At 40.2% G+C, this 26,400-nt stretch overlaps 2 long non-coding RNA genes across 2 annotated transcripts in view; both read left to right on the plus strand.

The window, feature by feature from the left end:
• The first annotated feature begins 26 nt into the window (after positions 1 to 26).
• LOC123628524 lies at positions 27 to 23,990 on the plus strand. Its single transcript, XR_006731681.1, has 5 exons — positions 27 to 69; positions 2,238 to 2,438; positions 4,061 to 4,175; positions 6,733 to 6,886; positions 23,952 to 23,990. It is a non-coding gene; the product is annotated as an uncharacterized LOC123628524 (long non-coding RNA).
• Positions 23,991 to 24,003: 13 nt separating this feature from the next.
• LOC123628525 overlaps positions 24,004 to 26,400 on the plus strand; it is a 31,201-nt gene continuing 28,804 nt past the window's right edge. Inside the window, exon 1 of the long non-coding RNA XR_006731682.1 lies at positions 24,004 to 24,044. This is a non-coding gene — a long non-coding RNA (uncharacterized LOC123628525). The remainder of the gene's footprint in view (positions 24,045 to 26,400) is intronic.

Below are 26,400 nucleotides of genomic sequence, written 5' to 3' on the forward strand. Positions count from 1 at the left end.
ACTGCAACCTCAGACTCCTGGGCGCAAGTGATCCTCCTGCCTCAGCCTCCCAAGTAGCTGGGACTACAGGTACACACCATGACACCTGGCTAATTTTTCTATTTTTAGTAGAGATAAGGTCTTGCTTTTGCTCAGGCTGGTCTTGTCCTCCTGAGCTCAAGTGATCTTCCCACCTCGGCCTCCCAAAGTGCTAGGATTACAGGTGTGAGCCCCTGCACCTGGCTTCAAGGAATCTTATTTGATGTAAAAATCAGTATGTCCACAAGTATTTTTATCTTGTTTTCTTTTGCTACATGGACACTTGTATGAATATATAGGACTGTTAACCAACCTGTTCTCTTCTTGGTTAATATAAATCTGTCCTTCAAATTTTTATTTCAACAAATAGAGTCCTGTAAGTCAAAGGTTCTCAAAGTGTGGTCCAGGGAGCCCTGGGTGTCCATGTGACCCTTTCAGGGCTTTTCAAGATCAGACCTATTTTCAAGTAACACTAAGATGTTATTTGCCTTTTAAAATTTCATTATGTTACAAGTATACAGTGGATTGTTAAAAGAAACTGTATGATGTGAGATAACATAATAGGTTGGACACAAAAGCAGATATGAGAATTCAGCTATATACCATTAAATTAAACATTAAAGAGATTTGCAAAATTGTAAGGCAGTGCCACTCTTCTCACTTTTTGTTCTGTTTTGGAAAATACAGTCATTCTTCATAAAGTATGTTGTTTATGTTAACGTGTAATGGGGTTTATTATTATTTAAAAATAATTTAATATTTAAATTTCTAATATAGTAAATATGGATATAACCCACATAATCCAAAGCTGTTTGGGGGTCCTCAAAAATTTTTAAGAGTATGAAAGGCTCCTGAAAACAAAAAGTTTGAGAACCCCTGTTCTAAGACTCCTAAGACTGTAGAAACTGTTTCCATGTCCTCTGAAAACAAGCTTCAAAAGAAAAACCTATAGTTCTCATTGGTTGTCTTAATTGATGATTTATTACCTTAGTAATAAATTTTATTGCTAGATTGCAAGATGTTGTGCAAATAACGGTTAGTCCGCCTGACTTGAAAAATTTGATGTTACACATATTGGCTTTTAATAATGCTAATTCAACATGTTAGCGGCTTTTACATCCGCTGCTCAAAAAATTTTTAAAGAAAATTTTGCCGAAAAGTCGAGTCAAACGCTTTTAAAATGCAAATGTTGTCTGAGGCTAGCCGCGGGAAAAGCAATCCCCGGAAAACAAAGAACTGTAGTAAAATGTCTCAATTATGGCCGTAAAGGACATTTAAGAAAAGATTGTAAACAACTTTCTGGAGCTTTTATCAATGACCAGAGCTCTCTTACATTAAAAGGAATTTCAGTGCATTTTAAGCGTAGTTGATTCAGAGTATTCAGGAGAAATATCAGTTATGATGAGTTCCAATTTTGATTATCCTATTCAGGCTGGAGACTATATTGCACAACTTCTATTGTTACCTTATATGCAGATTGGAGAATCTAATGTTCTAAGGCAAGGAGGTTTTGGAAGTACTGGAACTAAAGTATACTGGCAAACTTTTATTAATGACCAGAGACCTCAATTAAAAATTAAACTAAATGAAAAGTTTTGCCTCAGGGCATGCTTAGTAGCCCAACCCTGTGCCAACATTTTGTTAATCAGCCTTTAAATATATTAAGAAACTGTTTTCCTCATAGTTATATTATTCATTATATGGATGATATTTTGTTTGCATGTTCATCAAAACAAAAATTAAAACAACTGTACCAACAGGCCAGACAAATTTTGCCTCAGTTCAGTTTAATAATTGCTGAAGATAAAGTCCAACAGGATTATCCATTTACTTATGTGGGGTCTCTCATTGATAGAAATAAAGTAGTTCCTCAAAAAGTTCAGTTATGTATAGACAAATTACAAACTTTAAATGATTTTCAAAAGTTATTAAAAGACAAATTGGCTTAAACCTATGTTAGGAATTCCTACTTATACTTTAAGTAACTTGTTATTAAAACAAAAAGGGGGAGGTAGACAGTCACCCAGAGATAGAATAAATCAAGCCTTATTTACTTTAAATTTTTTGAATATTCGTAAGGAAGACAAGTTAACAACAGAAAAGCATTGGAATGGGAGTCGACAATCAGACTGTTTCCCTCACCAGCCTATCTGGTGGAAAGATGAAATACAAAATAAATGGAAAGAAGGATGGGCAAGTTTTTGCTTATGTTTTGACAGATGACAGACAAACAGTCTGGATTCCAAACAAAAGAATCAAGCCCAGAGTGGAAACCTGAGGGGAAAAAAGGGAAGACACGTCAGGCACAGACCATGACGTGGGGACAGCTGAAGAGAACATACGAAGAAGCAGACAGGATATTGGACCGGATATCTGTACCTAAAACATCTGTAAACCTTTTTCTTGCCATGATCTGTGTGGTGAGCATGGCGGTAAGAGTGTCTGGCAACCAGACACATCACTATTAGGCCTATATTCCTAATCCACCTTTAAATAAGATTGTCAATTGAGCTGACATGCCTTTCTTAGTATTTGTTAATGATTCTAATTGGCTACCAGGGCCTTATGATTATCGTGGTCCAATGAAACCCAATGAAGAGGGCACCAGAATTAATAAATATGAAGTTGGGACAGAAGGCCCTCCTATATGTATTGGCAAAGGTATTCATTGTTTAAAACCTGCTACTCAAACCTGGTTGGTTAGTCACCAGCAATTCAACCGGTGATAAAACTAAAGCCCAGTTATTCCTTCTGACTGTCTCTTCTTTTTCTTCTTTTGGGCATTCTAAAATTGCACCCACAGATGTACCCATTTGTAAGAAAGTAATAATTTCTGACCCTAAAACCTGGGTACAATGGGAAAATTGTAGAGCTCACATGGGGCTCATTCTTGCTGGGTCCACATCTTATGGTTTTGTTCTAGACTGGAGTCCCTATGGACATCCTGCCTCCTCTCACAATCTTAAAAAGCTTCATTGGAATAAAACTGCCACCTCGATGTCTGTAAGAGACACTGACCTTAAAAGTCATATTACATGGCTCAGTAACGGTATGAGCTCTCCAGCCCCTCATATTTTAGATGGCCCTATTCACGATCAATTGTGGAAATTATCAGCTGCTTTGCACCCTTTACAGGTCTGGATTAGCACACACATTTTGGATATAAACAATAGCTGAGAATGGACTTTTAATTTGAATTCTACTCATTATATCCAAGTTTGTGTTAGACTGCCTTACTTATTTATGATTGGACATGCTGTCTATAACTAATCTTCTTTCCTAGTGACCTGTAACAACTGTTCTTATTATACCTGTATTGACAATTCCATAAAGTTCAATCCTTATAAAGAAACACTTTATATTCTCAAAGCCAGAACAGGACTGTGGTTACCTGTTAGAATGAATAGAGTCTGGCAAGAAACACCAGCAATGTTCCTTTTGGACAAACTACTTAACCACATTCTTAAACATACAAAAAGATTTATTGGTCTCTTAATAGCAGCTATTTTGGGAATTATTGTTGTCACTGCTTCTGCGGCCACCGCAGGTGTGGCTCTGTATCAGACCATTCAGACCACTGAATTTGTTCAAAATTGGCACTACAATTCAAATCAATTATGGTCTACCCAAAATCAAATTGACAGCAAATTGGCTACTCAAGTGGCTGACTTACAACAAGCAGTCACCTTGCTGGGAGACCAGGTTATAAGTCTACAAAAGCAAATTAGACTCCGTTGAGATTGGAATATCACTCAATTTTGTGTTACACCTCATATATGTAATCAAACTTGATTTCCTTGGGAAAACATTAAAAAACATTTACTTAAGGAAATCTAACTGAAGAGATTGGAAACTTACAACAAGAAATATTAAGTAAGTACCTTCAGTCATAAACTTAATTTGCTCTCTGAAGCTGACATTATTAATGGCATCTCTTCTGGTTTGGAATCAGGTGATCCACTTTATCATCTTAAGATCTGTGGGAGTTCCACCATAGTAACTTTTGGCATTATTTTAATCCTTTGCTTGTGCTTATTTATAGTCTGGAGAAACCCGAAAAAGACAAGAATCCGGAGACCAATGCCTCGCTGTGATGGCTGTCCAACTCCATCATGTTCCATGGTGCCTTTAGTGGAGTACTTGGGCAGCAGATAATGGTAGGTGGTTTGTTGCTCCACTGGACGAGGAGCAGATACAGGCTGAGGATGGCCCCAGAGTGGGTGGTCCACATTAGGTCCTCATCAGGATTGAAGGGGAAGTGGCTAGACTCTGCGTTTTCTATGAGGGAGAAGGTAAAGGTGAAAGTATCTAGGTGGATGTTCCCTCACCATGGACAGCAATGTCAGGGCTCTCATGTCCTGTGAAAACTCGTTGTGTTCATCGTGGGTGTGTATACCAGCGGAGGTCACAGCATCTCTGTTAGTGGTCTCATTTGTTATGAATTTAAATATGGTGTAGCTGCATCATAGAGTATGAATTTAATATAATCAAGGTTATGGGCAATATTTTGGACCACTTGGGGGACCACTGTCCTCCAGGTTCTCTCAGTAGCTCTTGGTTTAAAAGCCCATTCTGTCTTTCTATGATGCTTGCTGCTGTAGGATTACAGGGTAGGTGAAAAATCCAAGCAAAGTTATTTTGTAATGTCTATTCTTGTGTTTGCTTTGTGGTGAACTAGGAGCCTTCATCTGATTGTATGTCTTGTGGCACTTCCAAATGCTGTAAAAGCTGTTGTGTTAACGCCTCACTATCATTCGCAGGGGTTGGTGCCTTGCATGGGTAAGCGGACAGCTGCCTGTATGGTATCCCTCATTGTTGAGGCATATTTAGTGGTTCCTGCAGCTGCAAGGACAGGCCCAATGAGATCAGTTTGATAGAATTTGCTACCAGTTCTGATAGAGCCCTTCTCACGAAATTTTTCCTCCCATGTGGCAGCCCTAGTGTCTAGATTTCTGGTATCTGGCATGGGCCCTATTGTCTTTATGTAAATCTCTCTCTGTTGGATCACCTCCTCTATTAACAATCCATTTTCATAACCCCATGATGCCCAAATGCCCTGACCAGGCTCATCCCAAAGGTCTGAGAACTACCCCTCCAAGAAAGAGCCTTACGTGCTCTGGTTGTTTGTTGTTCATTGGCTTTGGTATTGTATTGTGCTTCCTCTATGTCTTGTTTGGTATGAGCCAAGGTATAGCACACCACGATGGGTAGAGTGGGAGCCAATGTGGCAATTTTCCCCCCATCTCTTCCCTACAAATGTCTCAGCCTTGTATTTTCCAGCCCTGATTTTGCCAAAGTCCGAACCAAGTAATCAGCCCATTAACCACTGACCAGGAGTTGGTAAAAATATGAACCTTAGGAGTATATTTGTCAAGGGCATACTCTATTGCTAGGAGTATTGCACACAGCTCAACCCACTGAGCACTTTGGTCTCTCCCCATGTGGATATTGGAGTGTTTGAATAGGGGCGATAGGCTACAGCTGTCCATTTTCTGGCTGCCTTATTCCCAGTGTCCACTCTATCTGTAAGAAACAGCATTGGTTTTCTTGTTTTGAGAGGGCTGACCATCCTCCCTCCAGTCCCTGTTGAGCAAGGGGTGGAGGCATTTCTTTGGTTTGGCAAGTTAGTCTCACTGGCAGGGTATGTGGTATTTCTTCATGGAGTTGTGACACTCCAGTAGGGCCACGTTTAGCTGGAGCCTAAACTCTAAAAGAGATGGTGGATACCATTTCTAGTTTAATAAGAGAGTCTCTGTTCCTGATCTAATTTTACAGAGAGCTTTTTCCACTGTGCAGGGCATAATAGGAATCCGTGTGTAGGGTAATTGGCTCTGCCCAGTAAGGGCTTCAGTTTTGAGAAGTGCCCGATCCACTGCCAGGAGGTGCCTCTCCAGTGGTGAGTACCTTTGGGCTGAGTCTGTGAGTGGCTTATAGCACAAGCCCATGGGTAGGTGTTTCCCTGTCCATTTGGTCCAGAGGCCCTAGGATGCAAATTTTGGGATGGTGGAAACTTCTAATTCTAAGTCTTGCCCTCAGGACCTGTGGGACAGCTGAAATAATAGCCTCTTTTAGTTTATCTAGTGTTAGTTGCTCAGGTTCTGACTGAAAAGTGGAAGAGTTATCGGTGACTCAATAGAAACAGTCCAGCAAATATTGGAAGGGAGGAATGTGTTGGCACCAGAATCCAAACATTCCTACCAAATGCTGGGCCTCCTTACCAGTGTGGGAGGTTGGACCTATAGGAGCTTGTCTTTTATAGGATCGGGAATAGTTTGAGATTTTGAGTTCCAAATGTAGCCTCCAAATTTAACAGACTAGGAAGGGCCTTTTACCTCATGGGGGGAAGTTGCCCATCCCCTTGCAATGCAGTGTTCACTCAGGGTTGTGATGGCCTGTGAGACAGCATCCTGGTCAGGTCCAGTGAGGAGGATGCTATTGATACATCATTGATATATGTCCCATGTTCTTCATGATATGGCACCTGTCTCAGCCCCTGCCTCCCCCATGTGTACCGAACACCCCAGGCACTGTGCTCCCCTGGTCTGGAGGGAGTGCTCCTGAGCACACACGTGTACACTTGTCTGTGCATGTGCAAGGACCCTTGTGACAAACACATTTAACGAGAGTCACAATTCCACATCTATGGGTGGCCTCCCACAATACATCCTGTGTCAGTTTCTGCTCCTTTGTTTGTTTGTTATTCTCTTGGGTCAGGTGGATTAAGCTTCGGTTTCCCTGGTAACCAACTCTGGATCTGAGCTGAGTGACCCGGTGCTGAGGAGCAGAAGACTGTCGCCAAGGCAACAGAATCCATACCCCTTTCCAGCACTAAGGCCCTTCTCCCTCCTACTCCCTGCTTGCATCTCCGGTGAGAATGGGAATGTGCTTTGGCCAGGAGGGAGGAAATACATGCGTGGTAGGGGCTTCCAGGAGACGGAGGGACCAGAGTCAAAGAAAGCCTCCTGTCTAGCACTGAGACCCCAGGAGATGGTGATGACTATGAAAGTGCAGTGTGGTTCTGTCATTTTCCCCAGCAGTACATGGTGCTACAACCATTTTCTGACCCCCAGTTCCAGGGCTCAGGCCCTGGGACATGGGGTGTGTGTTGATAAAGGACAGAAGCCTGGCACTGCTTGGGGAGGGCAATGATGGGCCTTGAGGAAGCCCTGCTCGCCTCAGTGACAACTCTCATCAGTCACTCCACTCTGCGTGTCTGTCTTCTGGTCCCTTCCTCTCTCTGTGCTCTGTCCTGGGTTAAAGGAGAAGAGGAGGCTAGGACGCCCCAATCCCCCTCTAAGGTGGACTGATAAGACGGCAGGCAGAGGAGCCGGAGGAGATGGTGTGCAAGGACCAGTCACTCGTGCCCCTCAGACCCCACGGGGACTTTAGGTTCATTTATTCACTCAGACTGATCGGGTCTTCATCGTGAGTGTCTGCCCTCTGGACTGGATAGTAAGGGGGAAACCCCATGGGATTTTTCTCTAATCTGGTGTCATCTGCTGCAGTCATGTGACTGGTCCGTTTGTATAAAGGCTCAATCTGTGTGGTGAAAATGCTCTCTCGGATTTCCACCCCACGTCCCTATTCCTTTCCAAGATGGGGGCGGGGTCTCCATGATAATGGGGACAGGGGGGTCTATGACATCTTATGCTGTTTGTAGTGTCTTGGGTCTTTTCTGAGGGAAGTAATGACTCTAGTCTCCCGGATCCTGCTGGTGGCACTGACCTGCTCACCTGTGTCTGTCAGTGGCACGGTTTTTGGCAGGGAATTTTATTGAGTTCGGATTGTGGCCCTGAGTATGGGTTTTGTGACAATTTATATATTTTTTATTATTGTATTATATGCAACTTTAAACATATATACCTTGGGACATCTTAGGCAACAATTTCCAGTTTTAAGGTTATGAGATTAAAGATCCTCTGGTCTTATTTGATTATTTATTTTAAAGAATTGAGTAAAAAGTAAGTAGGTTTACAGAAGTAGATAATATTAGTTAGAACAAAGTACAATTTCTTACAACCTAAATAAGTATTGTAAAATTTAATTTCATAGAGTTGGGCAGTATTGTTAAATTGACTCCCCCTTCCCTTGGACCTAGGACCTGTCTTAGGTCACTTTGATTATTTACTCATTATATTATGTTAGCAAATAATCATCAACACAGTTAATAATCACGAGACCTTCTTTTTTTTTTTTTTTTTTTTGCATCTCGGATGGACTCTGGCCTTCCGCCTAACTGGAGAGACCAGAATTTATGTCTGCTCATCACATTCCCCACTGGTTTTTGTTTTGAATTAAATTTTTGATTTTTTATTGTACACATGATGGTAGTGTCTGTGTAATATTATTAACTTAATATTCTGAATATGTTTTTGTATGTATGATAATAGAAAGTTTAAAATATATGGCCCTATTAACAAAGTGAGTAGGAGAAGTATTAGTGGCCCTGTGAGAGAGGATAATAGTGTGGTCGGTCAGGGAGACCATGAAAAGTCTTTTATACTAGTTGGTATTTTTTTTTTTTTATGGAGTCGATTATGTACTTGGGCTAAATTTTCTTTAATGACTTTTGAATGGTTTATATAGAAGTAGTAGGTTTTTTTTAGGGCCATATGTAATTTTTTTTGTTTAAAGAACAGGAGATTTAGTCTTTGTCTATTTTGTAATATTATTTTAGTTAAGGAGTTTAATGATTGTTTTAATTGACTAACAGATTTTTTTAATTTATTTAAATTTAAATTTATTTGTTGGCTTAAGGCTCTAAAATTTTGGTTATTAGTAATAAGGGCTGTAGTTTTTATTGTCGTTGATTTAGTAATATTTAATTTAATCAGCAATGGAATCAGTACGGGGGTGGCTTGTTTTATTTGTGACGGTGTTGTTAAATACAGGTGTTTTTTTTGTTATCTCTTGTATAAAAATATTATTTTATATGGGGTCAAACCCTTTATGTAGGGTGTATATTGTATTTTTAAAAGAGTAAAGGGTAGGAAGTTTATCTAATTTTTGTCAGTTTTTAATTTTAGTTAAAGTTTTTTTTATAGTCTGATTTATTTATCTGTCTTGAACTTTGTGGCCTATATATATAATGTAACCTTTAATTGATTTTTAGCACTTGAGATAATAATTGAGTTGTTTTGGTGATAAATATCAGGCCATTGTCGGACCCCAACGCTAAGGGGAGGCCAAATCTGGGAATAATTTTAGTTATTAGTTTTTTTACAATTATTTGTGTTGTCTCTGATTTTGTAGGAAAAGTTTCTGTCTATTTAGAGAAAGTGTTAGTAAATATAAGTAAATACCGGTATTTATAGTTACCTGGCTTTACTTTAGTGAAATTTATTTTTTATTGTTCTCCTGGAGTCTGTCTTTGTATTTTGGTTTTTTGAGGAAGGTTATTGTTTTTATTTGAATTTATTTGAGTGTAAGTAAGGCATCTTGTAGTTATTTGTTGGACCATTTGATGAAGTTGAGGGATATAATAATTTCTTTGGATAAGTTTAATTAGTTTCGTGTTTTTAAAGTGGGCACTGTGATGAATTTGTGTAATTAGTTTTTGTCTCATGTTTAGGTACTAGAATTTGATCATCTGGAAGATGTTTTTAGTCTTCTGGGGTTTTTATTTTTAAAGTTTTTTTAAATTTAATTTAATTTTTTTTTTTTGTATAATTGGGGGATCTAGGTAAGAGCCACTCAGGCAGAACGGGGAGGATTTGAAGTGGCCCCATTGGTTTTTGTGTGACTTTTTTAGTTGTCACGTCTGTAAAGGTATTTTTTTTTGTTATTGGGGAATCAGTAGTTTGGTGTCTTTTATAGTGAACGATAGCTATTTTTTTTGGTAACTAAATGGCATCTAGTAGAGTCAGTATTATAAGTTTATTTTTTATTTTTTTGTCTTTTGAGGTTAGGAGGTCTCGTTCTTGATAGAGTGTTTTGTGTATGTGTGTTGTTGTAAATGTATATTTGTTATTTGTGTAGATGTTAACAGTTTTTGTCTTTTTTTATTTCAAAGTTTGTGTTAGGGGTATGAGTTTTGTCTTTTGGGCTGAGGTCCCACGTCCCAGAATCTGTGTCTAGATAATTTGGTCAGTAGTCACTATAGTTGTTTTTGTATATTTGACTTTTTAGACATGCAGTTGTTTTTATCTGTGTATAATTTTTTATCAGGGTCTGGCTATGGCTGATCAGTGAGATCTGTCCTCAGATTGGCCAATGACTTTAGTATCTTTTGGCAGTTATGTAGTGGCTCTGTTGGCTCATTATTTGGCAGTAGAGTGGCAGAATTAAGAGTAGTTGTCTTTACGAAGTGAATCCTGGAGTGATCTAGTAACAGCACTTGGTACTGGGTTATGTGTGAGTTGGAAAGTCATTTTTTAGGTGAGCTTTTTAGTAGGGCCTCTATCGAGTGAGGGGCTATTATATATAAGTTTTGTCTCAGAGTGAGTTTAGAGGTTTTTTTTTTTGTCAGGACGGCTGTAGTGGTGATGGCCTGTACATATCCCGGCCAGTTGGAGGTTACTGGGTCTAGTTTTTTAGATAAGTATGTAACTGGTCTATTTTATGGCCCTAATTTTTGGATGAGGACCCGCTTTGTTATTTCTCGGGCTTTGGCAACATATAACTGGAAAGGCTTGGTTAGGTCAAGCAGTGTCAGTGTAGGGGCGTTTACAAGTGTCTGTTTGAGATTTTTAAAAGTTTTAGACTTAATTTTAGTCTAGACTAGGGCGTCTTTTTTTATTTTTTTGTCTGTGCTGGCATACAGGGGTTTTGTTATCTCAGTGAACTTGGGTATCCAGAGTCTATAGTATTTTACTGTCCCCAGAAATTTCTGTACTTGTCTCTTAGTTTGGGGTTGTGGGATTTTTAGAATAGTTTTAATTTCATTGGTAGAGAGAGGGTTTTTTTGTTTGTTTGTTTATAACCCAGATAAGTTGTAGTTTGGGTGTATAGTTGGGCCTTTTTAGTTGAAACCCGGTATTTTAATTGGGCCAATTTTAACAGTAAGTCTTCAGTTGTCCTTTTGTACGTGGCATAGTCCTCCGTGGCTAGGAGGAGATTGATTATCCACGTACTGTAGGAGAGTTACTCCTGGGTGTTTTTGTCTAAAATGAGTTAGGTCCTTACTTAGAGTCTCGTCAAACAGGGTGGGTGAGTTTTTGAAGTCTTGTGGCAATTTTGTCTAAGTCAACTGTCTAGAATACCCTTCCTCTGGGTCAGTCTATTTAAAAGTAAAAATGGATTGACTTACTGTGGATAGGGGAAGTGAGAAGAAGGCATCTTTTAGATCTAATACAGTGTAGACACAGTGGCCTGGGGGCAGTAAGGCTTAGAAGTGTATACGGGTTAGGCACAGTTGGATGAATGGTCTCAATTTTTTTGTTAATTTTCTGGAGGTCCTGTACTGGCCGATAGTCATCAGTCCCTGGCTTCTGGACCGGGAACAGGGGAGTATTTTAAGCCAACTGGCAAGGAACTAAAATACCCACCTCACAAAGTGTTTTGTTGTGGACTGTAATTTTTTTTTTGAGCCTTCAGGCTTATGGGGCATTGTCTTACCTGAACAGGGCTGGCAGAATTAGTTGTACCACAATAGGAGGCCTGTGTCTCATCAGTCCAGGTAGATTGGTTTTTGTCTATATCTCAGGAATTTTGAATTGTAGTTTTTGTAACAATGGGGTGGTCTCGCGAGGAGACATCTTAATTTTTATTTATATATATATGCATATATATATATATTTTTTTTTGAGACAGAGTCTCGCTCTCTTGCCTGGGCTAGAGTGCCGTGGCGTCAGCCTAACTCACAGCAACCTCAAACTCCTGGGCTCAAGCAATCCTACTGCCTCAGCCTCCCAAGAAGCTGGGACTACAGGCATGCGCCACCATGCCCGGCTAATTTTTTCTATATATATTTTTAGTTGTTCAGATAATTTCTATTTTTAGTAGAGATGGGGTCTCGCTCTTGGTCAGGCTGGTCTCGAACTACTGACCTCGAGCGATCCTCCCTCCTTGGCCTCCCAGAGTGCTAGGATTACAGGCGTGAGCCACTGCACCCGGCCAATATATATTTTTTTGACAGCGGGCATGTTAGTAAAATTTCCCCTAGGCGTGTTGGAAGCTGTTGATTAAAGGAAAAGTTAACTCTATCATCTTGGAAGGAAATAGTGGTTTTTAGTTTTTGTAACAAGTTCCTGTCTATCAGTGGATAGGGGCAATCAGGCATTATTAAAAAAGAATGAGTGGTTGTTTTTGTTTCTAAGTTAGTGATTTTTGTTTGAGTCTATGGATAGGCTTTTGTTTTTTTTGTTGCCCCCTGTATCATCACGGTGTCTTTTGAAAGAGGGTCTTCTGTCTCTTGTAGTACAAAAAAAGTTGTCTCTGTATTTACCACGAACTCAATGGGTTTGTCCCCGATTTATAATGTCATTTTGGGCTCCCGGGGGCTCATTAAGACGGAGTCCCGGTTTTTTTATGTATTATCTTTTAATAGGACAGTTGTAAACTGTTTTTGGTTGTTTTGTCTTAATTTTATGGGGGCATTTATGTTTTCAATGTCTGAATTTTTTGTAGTATGTACATTGGCGGGGATCTAAGGTGTTTTTTTTTTTTTTTCCTCCGGGTCTCCTCCGTCCTCCCTCTTCCTTAGTTTTTATTGTTTGGTTTTTTGACATTGTAGTTATTAATATCTTTGTCATTTTTTTAGTTTGTATTGCTCCAGGATCCTCCTGGTTATTGTAAATTTTTTGGGTAATTTTCACTAATTTAGAGAGTAACTTTTCCTCGAATTTTTCTAGTCTCTGTAGTTTTTTTTTAATGTCTGGGGCCAACTGGGTAGTAAAAGTAATATTAATGGCCCGCCTATTTTCAGGTGTTCCAGGATTTATAGGGGTATATAAATGATATGTTTTGAAAAGGCATTTAAGGAAAGTAGCCGGGGCCTCCATGGGTCTCTGTACAGTTTTGTTTATTTTTGATAGGTTAGTTGGCGTTTTTGTTGCTGTTTGTATACCCTGGAGCAGAGTCTGGTGATACTGGTCTAGAGTCATTTTACCTTGATCTTTATTAGGATCCCAATTAGGTCAAACAGAATGGAATTGGGCCTGGATGTGAGTAGGGTCAGTGGTGGGCTGGCCGTCAGGGCCCAGGACAGTTTTGATTGTTTTTCTCTGGATTTGTTTTCTTTTCTCCGACGTGAAGAGAGCCTGTAATAGCTGTTGACAAGTATCCCAAGTGGGTTGATGAGTGAAAAAGATTGTCTCTAAGAGAGATATAAGTTCTGAGGTTTTTTAGAAAAAGAAGGATTTTGATTTTTTTAATTGTATAAATCACTAGTAGAAAACAGCACACATATCATGAAGGGTGGCCTGTCAAATCCTGGGGGAACAGGAGCTTGTCTCAAAGGGAGGATTGGGGCCCCAGGTTGGTACTGAAACCCACTCCGAGTATGGGGAGGACTCGCCAAGTTGTTGGGACTCTTTGGTTCCTCCCCTTGTCCTGGTGAAGACTCTGTCTCATTTTTGAATTTAGAAACGGGTTGGGAACTGGGATCTGAGGCCGGGTGGGATATATATGGGGGAGGCTCACTCAGTAAAGGGTGTTTAGTTGGTCTTGATAGAACCGGGTATAATGATTTTGACTTTTTTTTTTTTCCTGGCCCCAAAGGCTTTGATAGTAAAACAGTTCAGGCCTTTCTAGGATGTTTTTTACACAATTGAAGTCACCTGGGGTTATTAAGCAGGACATTGCTCTAGATTTGAATGTAAGGTACTTGGTCTGGATGTCCAGGTTGACTAAAGACTATAGCCTGTACCCAGTTAGCTATGGCTATCTGGGTAGTTCCCTGAGGGGGTCATCCGACCCCAAAGTTGGGCCATTTTTGTTCACAGAATTTTTGTAAATCAAAAGGATTTACAGTATGCCCATACGGCTTGGCCCTCTTTTTAAAATTTTGGAAATTTGAAAGGAAACACTCAAGAGGGGTACAAATTTTATATGACCCAGCTTGGCCCATGGTACCAGGTGTAGTAGTTTTAACACGAATAGTAGTTTTTGTAGAAGTTTTTGAAGACACAATACTAACTGCAACCAGAAAGCCTGTAAAAGACAGTCAGACAAATAGAAACGAGTAAGTCATTTTTAGATAGGAGACTAGTGTGTGTGTAGATATAGAAGAGTTTCTAGTATAAATTTTAGTAAGAGAGTTTGTGTAGTGACAGTCAGGAGGTTTGTGACCTGTCTTTTTTTTTTCATATAATGTAATGAAGGTTTTTCAGTCACTATTTTTTGTCAGTCAGGGAGTTAGTCGAACTTTTAAAAAGTCTAGTATTAATTTTTGTATGAATTTTTTGTCAAAGTTTTGTCTTTTATTAGTATATTGGATGTATAATGTTGTTTTTAGAATAAAGAAGTCCACCACTTTACCCCAGTTTATCTCATCTCTGAAAAGTTCCTCGGCTATGTGGGTAAATTGTTGTTGTGTCACGACTGGCGAAGTATGTAGTCTTATTAGTAGGTCTTTTAAAACAGGTCAACATTGTGACTCGAGTATGTCTTTTGTCCTTTGTATTGTCTTAAATAGGGCAGTATTAGAGTGAGGTCCTAATGGGACAGTATATCTCACCTGTCTCATCTTGTAGTTTAGGAAACCCTTTACTAGGTCATATATTTGGTTTTTTTGATTAGTCATTTTTTACTCTTGTGGTGGCAATTTTACTAGAAGAGGTACCCCCTTGCGCTCATGAATCTACTGAAGATAATATATAGGTCTTTTTGTCAAAAGCCATCTTTGGCAAGGGCGGCATCGATTATAATTAATAGACCCCGGGCTGGGTTTAGTTGGCCGCCGTCTCTGGCCATAAGGTCTCAAATTATTAGTTGGATCCTGGCCAGGTTTTACAGTTAATTTCTTAAAACCCATGATGGAAAAGAAAGAAATCTAGGACAAATTTTTTCCTGGAAAGGAAAAATACATTAAAAATAAAGTCTGATTGGAATTGTCACTTTGAAAGAGAAAAAGAATACTAGTCTAGTTATAATGTAAAATATATACATAGGCAGGATCTTTGGCGCCGGAGGTGGTTCCCCGCTTGGACAGAGGGCAGTTTGTACAGTGAATTTTTATAACTCATAAGTAACAGACTGGAATGATGATAGAGAAAAATTGGTGGATTTACTGACTAGGAGGAGAAGGAGACAAATGAGAGTTGTTGTTAGGTGAAATAGGTGCCGACGAGGCGGCAACCACCAAAATTTTTTTTTGTTTTTTATAGCTGTTTTTTGTTATAATAAGGGCAACACTTTTTATCAGATTCCAATTTAAACTTACCCGGCACAGAGATTTTGGGCATGATTTGGTGTACGGTTTTTCGTGTCATAATGTTTTTTTACAATGACAAGACATAGAGACACAGGGACACAGATTTTTTATATAGGGTGAGACGGATCTGACCCGCAGAAACACTAGAGATATCCATAGGAATTACAAAGAATTATAAAGAATTCACAGGGGAAGTCAAACAAACAATCCAGTGAGCTCTCTTAGGAATGTGTACCCAGCCGGAATGACCTGTAACTGCTGCTGGGGTATTAGGAGCGGTACTCCCACACTCAAGAAGCTTGATAAGATTTCTCGGCCTTCCTTGGAGTGTAACAAATGTAACTGGCGGTCCGGACAATAGGCCGGCCTAAAGGAATACCAATGACTCACTGTTGGGGTCTGCCATGGTCCTTGGTTAAAAACAATCTCTGTGGGCAGTTCCTTATAGCCCATGGGTAACAGATGAAGACAGACACAAATAGACAACATGAGGCCGCACAGCCATCACAAACGTACAAACACCAAACACAGACATACAACACTGCAAATATGAAGGTGGGGTATACCTTCAGATGCCCGCCTGGCTGCTCCCCTCGCGGAGATTTAGGCGCGTCTTGGCTAAGGTGTTCCCGTATAAGCCCCAGGCTCGGTCCCCCTCTAGCTGACGAGGAGAGAGGGAATCACCGTTATGTTGTCTGACGTCGCCACAGAACCGCAGCTGTGGGCCTATTCATGCTCCGTGGCCTTTTTGGCCGTGGAGCGGCCATTTATTTATATATACATTTGGTTTTTCATTTACACCAGGAGATATATATAACGAAAAACACAACCCTTCCAGGTGCAGCTATTTCTGCTTTCCAGAACTCCAGATGACGTCTCATTGGAGTTAATTCCTGGGAGTTAGGCTGCGTCCAGCTTCCACAGGAATTTCAGACTATCGGGCCCTCCAGACAGACAGACAGGACAAGTTGACTCACCTTTCGCCAATTGTTGACTAATTTGAGGTGTCCGTGGGCCTTGCAAGAGCCAGCAATGTCCTGGAGCTGAGGCACGTCTCTCAGGAGCTCCCTCCTAGGGCAGGCTCGGCTTCCGCGATCCCACCAGACACCAGTGGTTGAAATCTCGCTGGGGCCTTCAAATGTTATGGACCAGAGTGAGAAAGTCAACCGCGAAAGACTGATTGACATTTGGTGAGTCTTTATTAGCTGGCCAGGGGCACGTTTTCCGGCAGGGAATTTTATTGAGCTCGGAGTGTGGCCCTGAGTATGGGTTTTGTGACAATTTATATATTTATTATTATTGTATTATATGGAACATTAAACATATATACCTTGGGACATCTTAGGCAATAATTTCTAGTTTTAAGGTTATGAGATTATCTAAAGATCCTCTGTCTGATCTTATTTGATTATTTATTTTAAAGAATTGAGTAAAAAGTAAGTAGGTTTACAGAAGTAGATAGTATCAGAACAAAGTACAATTTCTTACAATTTCTTAAATAAGTATTATAAAATTTAATTTCATATAGTTGGGTGGTATTGTTAAATTGACTCCCCCTTCCCTTGGACCTAGGACCTGTCTTAGGTCACTTTACCCATTGTATTATGTTAGCAGATAATCATCAACACAGTTAATAAGCACGAGACCTTTTTTTTTTTTGCATCTGGGGTGGACTCTGGTCTTCTGCCTAACTGGAGAGACCAGAATTTATGTCTACTTATCACACCCTCTGAGTCTGGGTCTCATCCTCCACCCTGCCCCTGGCCAGGGCTGTCCACTGCACAGCCTCAGCTGCAGGGTCACCTAGCTCTTAACCAGGTTAAACTTCCTGCACCCCCGGCTCTTGAATCAGCTACTTTCCACATCCCCCCCTCAGGGAATGTAGCCCCCTGGGGTCTCACTCACAACACAGCATACACCAAGATCAGCTCCAGAAAGGTATATCCCTAAATTGCAGTAATCCCTCTGTCCAAAGAGACTGCTGGGTCATCCTGCAAAGTGATCTCATCTGAGTCCTGAATATGAATGGGGGCAAAACCCCTCCTTCACTTCTCTACACATCTCACTTGTCTGAAATGAGGCCCCAAGGGGGAAAACTGAGAAGTGAGAACCTTACCTCTGCCCGCCACTGCCTCTTTGTGTCTTCTACTCCTCTGTAGGTAGCTGGAACTGCACACTGTTTTTCTTTTGCTGATCTTTCATGATGACACAAGAATTCCCATAGTATACCCAGCTCATAAAGAGAAGTCTTTTAAGATTTGAGTTTTCTCTTCAGGAGTAATACATAGGCTAATTGACAAAGCATCATAATATAGGCGGGATTATCATCTATGACCATTTTTGTCATCCACAGCAAGCAGGACAAGCTGTTTGTAAAAATAAGCTTGGGGTTCGAAGAGAGCCATCATGCTTTAAAAGGGGCCTATGAGGTGCTGTGTCAACAGTTTTAATGTGAATGCCCAGAGAGGTTCACTTCTAAGCAATCTCTTCCCATCATCATCTAATAACTATTAGGGATTGTTGATCAGCAGAGATGAACTATCCTGGAGCTTGAGAGGTATTCCAGGAGTTATGCGGGCAAGGTTGGGAGTGTGTTCAAGTCTGTGTTAGTTCAGGAACTTTGTGGAGGCTAAGGAATCTTTCTTTTTTCTTCTTCACATTGTCATATTTGCCAGATAAATTAAAATGGCAGTATTTGATGTAGGCTCAGTGGTTTAATCTTTTAAAAAAATACTTTTCTCATTACTGGCTTGAGTACATAGTACATTCTACATTATTGGAAAACAGAATGAAAGTTCAACTGTCATAATTATAAAGTCACTGAAGTGAATATTTGCTTAAAAACTTCCTATCCTGGGAAAATAGCCTTCAGCGGCCTTTGTACTAAATTACAAATACAGGTTTATGGCTCCGTCCTAAACAAGGCATTTCTTTCCTACTTTCTCTTATGAGTGTCAGTCCTGTCCAGATACTGGGAGCATTCTGGCATCCTGCAGCCTTTTCTCAGGCTTCTTAGTTCTCCAGCCGGCAGCTGCTAATGGGAAAAACAATGATGTTATCAAACATATTTTGAGAGCTCACACATGCCTGCACTGTTCTGAGAATGTACAGTATCAGTCCCCATATGTGTATATACACCTTGGCTGCCCCATGTGCAGATGGGGAAACCAAGGCACAGTGAGATTAAGGAATGTGGCCAATGTCACGCAGCCACAGTGCTTCCCAGATGAGTCATGAAGGCACTGCAGCCCACCCTAGGTGACCTTATGATTGGCTAATATCTTCTCTTAAAATGGAGATAGATTTTAAATAGAAATAAAATAATTTAATGATTTGGAAGGAAAGCATGACATGGCAAGGTTCTTTATGACTTTAATACACACACCCAGAATCCTATAGGAGTTATTATGGGGCACATATGCATTGCAAATTACTGGAGAAGGGGGATTCTCCAGTAACACCCCCTCTAATCCCACACCCTCCAACAAAACTGCAAAGAAGCAACAACAGGTCTCAAGTGGCCCGTTATTCAGCATTCAACAAATATTAATGGACCCTTTCTTTTTTTTTTTTTTTTTTTTTTTTTTTTTTGAGACAGAGTCTTACTCTGTTGCCTGGGCTAGAGTGCCGTGGCGTCTGCCTAGCTCACAGCAACCTCAAACTCCTGGGCTCAAGCAATCCTTCTGCCTCAGCCTCCCGAGTAGCTGGGACTACAGGCGTGCGCCACCATGCCCGGCTAATTTTTTCTACATATTTTTAGTTGTCCAGCTAATTTCTTTCTATTTTTAGTAGAGACGGGGTCTCGCTCTTGCTCAGGCTGGTCTTGAACTCCTGAGCTCAAACGATCCACCCACCTCGGCCTCCCAGAGTGCTAGGATTATAGGTGTGAGCCACTGTGCCCGGCTCTGGAAACTTTCTTAATAGATGTTTGGTACTCTTGTGTTAATAGTAGCTGGTAACTTACTAATTAGCTGAGGAGGAGACAGAAGGCCAACTAACCAATGAGTAAATGAGTTGGTGAGATAAATGTTAGGTAGAAAATAATCCAGATCTTGGGCTACTTTACACGGAGTGGTCACACAGAGAGAGCCTTCCAGAGAAGGTAATAATGGGGCAGAAACTCTAAGGCTGAGAAGGAACCAGCCATGCAAAGATCTGGGATAGAATCTTCCAGATAAAAGGAACTACAATTCCAAATGCCTTAATGAAGAGATACTACTGGCATGTTCAAGGAAAAGAAATAGACCAGAGTAACTGTAGTGAAGGAAGAGATGATGAGATTGTTTGGACATTAAAATAGTAGTAGATACTCAAAGAAGGGGAAGGGTACAGTACATATTTGGAAGATCATATCAAGAGGACTTGCTGAGTTACCTTACCTCTCAGAATAGCACTTCCCTCATTTGTAAAATCAGGATAAAAATCAGGACAAAAACACAGTACTGACTGCATAAAATCGTTCAGAGGAGTAAAGTACAAGAAAATGCATGTGCTTAGCACAATGCCTTGCATATTGTAAGTACCCAGTAAATATTAACTTTTATTATAATATTTGTATTACTATCTTCATGAAGGCAAGAGCATCTCCCTTTCAAAATCTTTTAAGTAAATCAATTTTAAAAGTCAATTATATTGTTTCATAATTACTTAATATTTACATGCTATCTACAATTACTTGATAATTACATGCTAACGTGATAATCAAGTAATTACACAACAACATATTGTTTTTCTAGAGATACATATCAAAGTATTAGGGGCAAAATGGTATGATGTCATGGATTTGCTTTAAAATACTATAGCAACAGCAGGGGTAATAAAACAAGTATGGCAAAATTGAATACTGTTGAATCTGGGGGACAGGTATACGAGTTCAATATACTAGTCTGCTTCTGTGAATTTTGAAAACTTTCATAATTAAAAGGTTAAAAAGAAAAAAAGGACATTCTGATGGCTTACAGTGGAAACAAACAAAATGTAACACATTTAAGAGTAGTGCTTAGGACATGTTAAATGTACGATGCCTCTTGGTCATTTAAACAAAGAGACAGACAAATTGTGATATCAGAACACAATTTCATGGGTGACATTAATGTGGGAAGTCACATTATATATATATGCTATATGCTATATGATGGTAAAATGAATGAAATAACTCAGCGCCAGAGAGTAGCACCAGAAGGGGTCCTTTTAAAATTCATGCAGAAAGTGAGAAGCAAGTAATGCATACACTGAGGAGTGGCCACTGTGGTTGGAGGAACACCAACCAGGAGAGTGTATTGTCACAAACCCAAAAGTAAAATATAAAATTAAAGGAAGGAAGAGAGGGAGGGAGAGAAGAAGCAGGAGGGGGACAGTTTCAAAAAGGAGGGAATTGTCAAATGTACCAATGGCCTCTGAGATATGTTAAGTTGAAGATGACATGATCACAAGTTTAGTCAATATAAAGGTCATTGGTGTCCTTGATAAAATCAGTTTTCTTGTGGGGGGCAGGCAGGTATAGAAGGACTGAAGTGGTTAGTGACGAGAATGGTTATCAAAATGGAGCTAAACAGAATGGTTATAGAAGTAGAGATAGATTTCCTGTTCAGAGTTTGAAGGAAATGTGACAGGACCTTGGAGGCACATGGGATATAGTGATGTTCTATGTATTGCTTCAATTTGTTTAAGGTGTGAGAAAGAAGAGCACGTTCATAGGTAATGGAATGATCCAGCAGAGATGGAGAATATGATGTTTTGGGAGAAAGAAATTAAAACTGGAAAAGCCTATTTTTTGAGAAGGTGGAAAACATAGGATCCAGGTGAAGGGCCTGGCCTCAAACATTATCAGGTTACATACTCCAGACAGGCGGCTGAGATTGCAAGTACAGATCAGTGTTGTTGGGAAGTGGTGAGAGTTCCTGTCTGATCATTTATTTTCTCAGTGAATTATTAGTGAATATCATGATAAGAGTAGGTTTTGGTGCTTGTGGAGGGCTACCGTAGGAAGAGGAGGAAGAAGATACAGGTGTGGAGGGTGCAGAATCTTTGTCCAATTTTGGGGTGTTGTCTGGAGAGTAGGAGGTAAGGAGAAAAGGTGTGTTTGAGGGAGAGAGTTTATAGCTCTGGGTAAGCTGGGTAAGGGAGAGTCTGGTGGATGAAGAACACAGAAAAATGGGTGGACTGGAGGCCTCCATGAGACTGAAGGCTGTTGATGCAGAGGTAGTAGAGGGAGGGAGCTGGAAGCATGGGTGATGGTGTCAGCGCTGATGAGAGGGGGATGCAAGTAATGGACATCATGGGCGGGGGCAGGGGGCGAGGTCTTCCCTGAGTCCCTGAGGCCCAGGGCATGACCACAGGCGTGGGAGATTTAGGTGGGAGGGGAGACCGGGAGGGAGGAGAAGATCCCTGAGGACCTAGCGGCTCCGGTGGTGGCCTGGCCAGCCTCGTGGGCGCTTAGGTTGCCAGGAAGGATCAGAGGACAGACCGTGGGCTTAGAGGAATACCGTGAGTGCAGCCATGTAAGAGGTAGGTGGCAGAATGACAGAGGATTGGTACAGGTCTTGAACGTGGGGCGTCGGGGTGACTGGGGCAGTCGTGTCCCAGGTTCTGGACACCACCGGTTCCGTCCCTTAGGCGCCAGCTCACGACAGAATAGGGAAAGAAACCCCCAGACCGGCAGCTGGAGCGAGACTGGCACCGACCTCACTACGCTCTGAAGCGCAGGCCCAGAACCCGCCAATCCCAGGCCAGCCTGGGCCCCCGGGTTGCGTATTTCCGGTGGCGCTGGGACTTCCTGCTGCTGTCGCTGTGGTTCTGGGGGCGGGACTAGGGAAGGTGTCCATGCAAGGGTCGGTTCGCGGTGGCCATTCCAGGTGATACCAGTCCATTTTCTGGTCCTTGTCTTCATCCTACTGGGCTTCCTCGGCCATGATCTTCGGGTTCTGGGCAGAAAAGCAGCGGATAGGATGGATTTTTCTTTGGGGTTGGTGGCGCTCAGTCTCTCTGGCCTGCAGATGGCAGTGTTGCGCCGTGGACTGGTCCTGCCCGCCTCTCACCCCGCCCTTCGTGCTTGAAAAAACGCTGCAGAGCCTTTTTCTAGCGAGGAGGCCCATTCTTGTTTATGCCTGCCAGGATAGGGTGCTGGGGCTGCCGCTTTTTGCGGGCGTGGGGGGTCCCTTGCGAAAACTCACAGCCAGTGGACAAAACCGTTTTGCTTTTGGAATTGGCATTTGTCCTGCGGGGCTGTCTAGGTTCCTTAGCAACTTGTATTTCTGCTGCTTTGAATGGTCTAGTCCTTCTCTTTACCCACTTTGTACTGAGCTTTATGGACCTGGTTTTATATTGATAAATATACGTATTCTTTCATTATAGAAGACACTCAACCTCACTGTAGAAAATTTGGAAGACAGATAAGGGGTAATAAAGAAAGCCAGTCTTATTCACAGTCCCATCACCTAGCGATGGCCATTAATAATATTTTGTGGTATGTTTCCTTAGAGGTTTTTTATTAATAAAGGTGCATTTTAAACTATTGCATCATGAGTTCAACATCTTTTTTTAAACTCAGAATTTTAGCATGAGTTACCCTGTTCTAAACATCATTTGAAAAAGACTTGAAAAGGTTTTATTCATTTCTTTTCCTAACACAATACATAGTCTAGAAGAGTGGAAAAATTATTTAATAACTGAGATGGAAAACAAATAACCCCTGACCCTCTATCTCAAAGGTAAATATAATAACGTAACCTTCCTAAGGACAGGAGCTATGGTGGTACTGCTTTGTTTTTGCTCACCATTGTATTGTTGGCACACCAACAACGCAGCATGCAGTAGTGTGTTCTCAATGTATATTTTTGAATAAATGAACAAGTACCTAATTTAGTCCAGATGTTTTTCTAAGTACAGTGTATACTTTTCATAATCATGGGATGGTACTGTATGAACCTATGTGGTTTTTTCCCTTTCCGTTTAGCACTTTATTGTAAGCAATAACTATGCTATCACAATTTTTAAAAAAGTTTTATTGGCTGTTAACACTGTTCCCCAGGGTGTCTTTTATTTTATTCTAGTGCTGGGGGCAGGAAAGCGTTCTGTAACCCACTGTGTAATCTAGTGTCTGACATACCAGTGACATGAATGCTGGTGCCCTCTTTCAGGAGCCCTGAGACCCTCAGCAATTTACTGCTTCTTTCTGTACCACAATTTCCACCTGAGTATAATGAAGATGTTAATATCATCTGTGTCATGGGGCGGTGGTCACCATAAATAACAGAAGTTCTTACTTGGTTTCTGGCAGTTGTAAATATCATATAATTATTATTATTATCTCCAGTATTTGCTATAATGTATGTATTATGTACAAATTTTCAAAGCATGAGACTGAGTTTGATAAAATGTACTCTTTAGATTTATTTCTATTAATAGCTGATATTTGTTCTTCAACTTGCCATTTCTGCCTTCTAGTAGAAAACACACACTAGTAATTTCTAGGGAAATGCAGTCAAGGAAATGCATAGGAGGAAAGTACATTGATATGCTCCTTAAAGTTTATGCCTCTATCAAATGAAAGGAATATTTTTGCACATATTTATTTTTCACCATCTCTGATTTGTTTTTGTTTTTGTTTTTGTTTTTTCAGAAACGGGGTCTCACTGTGTTGCCCAGGCTGAACTTAAACTCCTAGGCTCAAGCGATCCTCCTGCCCCAGCCTCCCAAGTAGCTGGGACTACAGGTATGCCTAGCTCTGATTATTTTGAATAGATTTCCAGAAGTAGATTTACTGACTTGAAAGGTGTGAATGCTTTTTAATTTCTTGGTGCATGTTGCAAGGAACATAATACCCATTTGTATTGCCACTGACATTCTATAAGAATTCTTGGTTTTTCATACTCTAACTAACATTTATTAATATTTTTAAAAATAATTACCATATTGACATTTTGGGCTGGGTGATTTAAAAAATTACCTTATTGATTTTAACAGTTATATGTAAAGATATTGACTCCCTCCTCTTTTCTGTCCATTCTGTCACATACATTGGAAATACTTTTCTTGGTTTTTGCTTTTTATATGTGTTTGTAGTTTTCAAATGCATAGATAATTTTATTTTTAGGAAGTCAATTCTAAAAATCTTTTCGTGCATAACTTCTCTTTTTGGTACAAAGCTGAAATGGCTTCCTAATCCACCTGTCCTATTGCTTATTTTTATCCCTATTCTTTGGGATTCTAGTCCTCTAAGTTAAAACTGACCTCCAACTACTTGGCAAACTCTGAGAGGATTTCCCACTAACTAAGAGGCTGACTGAAGTGGTTCCCAGATCTGTATCGTTTAGCACACCTTTTAGTAGAACTAGGAGATTCTAGAACCTTGTGTGACAAGCCCAAATAGGTCACCATAAATGAGGATTTAGCTAACCCTGATGCCCTAGAGATAGAAGAAAATGTTCTATTTGGCATCTTGAAGTTTACCCCTGTCACAATGACTGGAGAACAATCTAATCCTGTTGACAGGGGCAGGATGAATCTGTCTCTAATTACTAATATAAGGACCTTTTAGCAACAATTTTAAAGCGTGTTCAGGGTTGGGCATTAATGCTAACATCACCGCTGAGATTGCCTCCTTTTATGTTAATATGCCTAAGCCTTAAATATCAGCTGCTGTTAAGAAGCAGAAAACAGGCTAGCAGACCATGCCCATCCATGAGATATAACAATTAGCCCAGCATTTTGAGGATAGCCTGAAAAACAAAGGCAAAACTACATGCACAATTGTATAGCACTACAACTTAAACAATTTGAGGGAAACAAAAGGCCCTCCACAAATACAACATAGATAGAAAAGTATACTTGCATATATTGGGGTAAAAAGTAACTGGGCCTACAGTTTTATTGCTTTGGCCAGGACCAAAGCAGCCCCTAAAACTGCTCAATTAGAAACAAAATGACTCCCTTCCAAGGAAGACATCTTTCAGTGTCTCCAGTTGACAAAGTAGACAAAAATATACACTGGGGAAAGAACACCCTATTCAATAAATGGTGCTGGGAAAATTGGAGAACCACATACAGAAGAGTGAAACTGGATTCCTATCTCTCACAAAAAAATTAACTCCAGATGGATTAAAGACTTAAATGTAAGACCTGACACCATAAAAATCTAGAAGAAAACTTAGGAAAAACTCTTTTGGACATTGGGCTAGGCAAAGAATTAATTACTAAGATCCCAAAAGCAAATACAACACAAATAAAAATAAGTAAATGGAATTTAAGTAAACTAAAAAGTTTCTACACAGCAAAAGAAATAATCAACAGAGTAAATAGAGAACTTACAGAATGGGAGAAAATATTTGCAAACTATATATCCAAAAAAGGAGTAATATCCAGAATCTACAAGAAACTCAAATGAACAAGAAAAAAACCACCTCACTAAAAAGGGGGCAAAATACAGACATTTTTCAAAAGAAGATATACAAACGGCCAACAAACATATGAAAAAATGTTCAACATTACTAATTGTCAGAGAAATGCAAATTAAAACCACAATGAGATACCACCATATCGCTGTCAGAATGGCCATTATAAAAAGTCAAAAAACAGTCAATATTGGTGTGGATGTGGTGGAAAGGGAATGTTTTATACACTGTTGGTGGGAATGTAAATTAGTACAATCTCTATGGAAAACAGTATGCAGATAAAGAACTAAAAGTCAACCTATCATTCAATCCAGTAATCCCATTACTGTATATCTACCCAAAGGAAAAGAAGTCGTTATATCAGACTAATGTGTACTTGTATGTTTATGGTAGCACAAGTCACAATTGCAGAGATGTGGAAGCATCCTAAGTGCCTATGAACTAAAGAGTAGATGAAGAAAATGTGGTATGTATATACACCATGGAATACTATTCAGCCATAAAGAAGAATGAAATAATGTATTCCGCAGCAACTTGAATGGAACTAGAAGCCATTATCCTAAGTGAAGTATCTCAGGAATGGAAAAACAAATTGCACATGTTCTCACTTATAAGTGGGAGCTAAATGATGGGTATACATGATCATACTGCATGGTATAATTGCTTCGGGAGACTCAG

The sequence above is a fragment of the Lemur catta genome, chromosome X (genome assembly GCF_020740605.2).
Source record: "Lemur catta isolate mLemCat1 chromosome X, mLemCat1.pri, whole genome shotgun sequence".
Lineage (NCBI taxonomy): Eukaryota > Metazoa > Chordata > Mammalia > Primates > Lemuridae > Lemur > Lemur catta.